Source organism: Trichomycterus rosablanca, chromosome 1 (genome assembly GCF_030014385.1).
Source record: "Trichomycterus rosablanca isolate fTriRos1 chromosome 1, fTriRos1.hap1, whole genome shotgun sequence".
In the NCBI taxonomy this organism is placed as follows: Eukaryota; Metazoa; Chordata; class Actinopteri; order Siluriformes; family Trichomycteridae; genus Trichomycterus; species Trichomycterus rosablanca.
The window spans coordinates 81339189-81342226 of record NC_085988.1 but is presented as its reverse complement, the minus strand read 5'-3'; the positions used below and the strand labels follow the sequence as shown (position 1 = coordinate 81342226).

The window sequence follows — 3038 nt, the reverse complement described above, 5'->3', positions numbered from 1 at the left end:
AAGTTATACATTTCTTCAACATATATTTCCCTACACTGTTTATTGTTTCTACATTTTAAGGCTATTGTTGTCCTTGAATTCTATACAGCTACCACTTTTTCACAGATGTTATTCAGTCAACAAAGTATTACATTTTAAATAATTTATTTTGTCTTACAGAATTGAAAGGCTGTTGGTTGATGTGTGGACAGCTGTGACCTCCACATATTATGATATCCTGCACAATCTTGAACAAGATGGGATGCTGGACATTGCAAATACCCTGCACCTCTTTCTGGTACACCTTGTGTTTCTTCCCCGACCTTCAGATCTTTGTTGAAGGCTGGAACCACCATCCCCTTTTATGACCCCGGAACAAATGTGGCAAATGTAACATTTGTACTGACTCTGACTTGTACTGACTCTATTCTCATAGATATTATATATAAATAAATAACAGTACACAGTTAGTTTTACTTATTTATTGAATGGGCACAAATATCCACAGACGAACTGGTCTGATGTGTTCCTGTCCTGTGAGCCATTGAAAGAATGTTCTTGGACAAAGAGAGGGCGAATCAGCTGCCTTAACCATAGGTGGTAAAGTCTGCATTAGCCTGTTCAGAAAGAAACACCAAAAAGCTAAATAAGCATTGACTTTTGAATAGATTACAGTGTTTCTTGTTATATACATGTACATACCACTCTGCAAATGTATTTAGAGAAGTGTAGTCAATCATATTTTTACAACAGTTTAAACACACAACAAGCTGGTGTTATTATAGCAGGTGAACAAAGCAGAATTGGAATTAAGGGCCATATTTAATGCATTAACTCAATAATTATAACGGTGTCCTAATATGATAGTATTGTCCTTATAATTTAATTATAGGAGTAATAAAAATGAAGATAATATCAAATACATTGTTATCTTTCTCCACACTAGCTGGCATGAATTTCTATACAATCCAATGGAAAATATTTGATATTTGACACACTGAACATAAAGCCTAAATAAAAACATTAGTGTTAACAATATCAATACACAATAAGTGCACCATATTAAATGCAGACTGGTTGGTACTATGATATTGTTGATATTGCAGATATGTTTTTACCTTACTGCTTGGTGTTCTAACACTACTTGCTTCCTTGCTGGATTCTGGTGGGGGAATCTCAGCTACAATAGATGCACCAGGGGAAAGCTGTTATTGTATGTGGCTTTTTCTTGAACACCGCAAATGATTCAGAAACCTACATTTAAAACATTACATTATGCATGGTAAATATGCAATGTTCACACTTTATATAATAGTCAATAAAGCAAAAGCATGACATACTGTAAGGTATCAAAAACTATAAAATTGTTGTAATAATAAAAAACAGCAAAACATTCAATTGTAAAACATTTTATTTTAAAGAGTTGAAGTTAAATTATTTAATGTGTCATGTTTGATATTCTAGTTTTGGTTGGGAAAGTGAAAATAATATGTCCACTGTTGTGTTAGAGATAGTTCATCATATCATTTAGGTGGCTATAGCTTCCAGATCTACCCACTTTGATTGACTAAAATAGTCCATTTTTGTACTGTGGCACTAAACTCGTGAGCACATTAACTTTACTGTATAAAGGCTTTACTTTACTAATTAACATGTAAAATACACAAAAGCTATTTTATGTAAGTTAGGGGTACCGCTTTAGCTAGCTTTCCAAAGTCAAATTTGACTATCAATATTCACATAATGACACAAAGTTAACTTTAAATTCTCTTTAACACTTTTTTTTTATTAAAAAATAGTGTAAAATAAAATAATTATTAATCTTACCTGAGGTCGTTGATTGTCCATTTGTCTTCACAACGGTTCACTCTCTCCGACCAATGAAAATGCAGGGGAAGCTGGAGCTCATTGGTCGAAGCCGAAAACACATTCTGATTGGTCGACGACTTTTGGCACTGTTTTAACGTGCAAACTCCGAGCGCGAGGGCAAAGTGCAGTTCTGAGAGCGAGCAAGAAATATCTGAGCGCGAGCGCAGCTTGCTTTGAGTGCGCGCATACGATTTGAGCACGAGAGCAGCGTTTCGAGCGCGCGCATGCACTTTCGTGCGCGAGCACAACTTATTCGTGAACGAGCAGGGTGAATTCGTGCGAGAGCAGAGAAAATCCTGCTCGCGCACAAATAAAATGTGCTCTCGACTTTTGGCACTAATCTGACGCCATAGTTTTCCAGAGGACAGAGCCCATGCAGCCGGTATTGCGCAACATTGCCAGGTCAACTTAGCGTAGTTTATTTTGTAGAACCCAATACACACCATTAATCACAAATTTCCAGTTTCAAGCTGAAAATAATAAACATAATTTGAAGTGTAATATATTAAATAGCCTAACTCATTAATGGAATGTTTTGTTCCGACGCTACTGTACTGATGATCCCGAGGAGACCATGACTACTGAAGGGACAGGTAGAGGATAGTCTAACAGAGTTATTTAAACTAAGATAGTTATTTGTAATGTAAAATATAATGTAGAGAATATACATGATGTATGTTAAATTGTTCAGACATTCAGAAAGATGCCAGCACGATAGCCTATTTTATTTTAACAAATGGACATATAGCCTAAATCACTATCAATTTTACACCATCATAATAAAGGCTAAATTGTTTAAAAAAAAAAAAAAAAAAAACTTTAAGCATGTTACGTTATTCAGCAAAATAGGCTAACCCTTAATGAAATGTTTTTTTTTTGTCAGAGCAGCAAATAAGCCATGTTTCATGTCTATAGACAATGACACCGTTATTAATAAAGTGCACTGCTTAGGAGGCTTTTGATGCTGTAGGTAGCCTACTAAATAGTGAAGCTACTTAAGAATTTAGTGTAAACCTAACAATAGAGCACCTCTCTGTTGAAAAGACAAATGCAATTTTAATTTTTATTTCAACTTATTGCTCATGTACAAATGTAAATACTTTTTCATCTTTATCACATTTTTTTACCTTTTAAATCTTTATCTGATTTAAATTTGAATTAAACTTGTTTAAGTGAAGTGTTTTCTGTTA

General features: G+C 34.4%; 1 long non-coding RNA gene across 1 annotated transcript; it reads right to left on the bottom strand.

Moving 5' to 3' along the window:
* Window positions 1–474: 474 nt before the first annotated feature.
* On the bottom strand, window positions 475–1892 carry LOC134325051 (uncharacterized). The gene is made up of 3 exons (XR_010014250.1): window positions 1807–1892; window positions 1098–1233; window positions 475–596 (listed from the first exon to the last, which is right to left on the bottom strand). It is a non-coding gene; the product is annotated as an uncharacterized LOC134325051 (long non-coding RNA).
* Between the last annotated feature and the right edge of the window lie 1146 nt (window positions 1893–3038).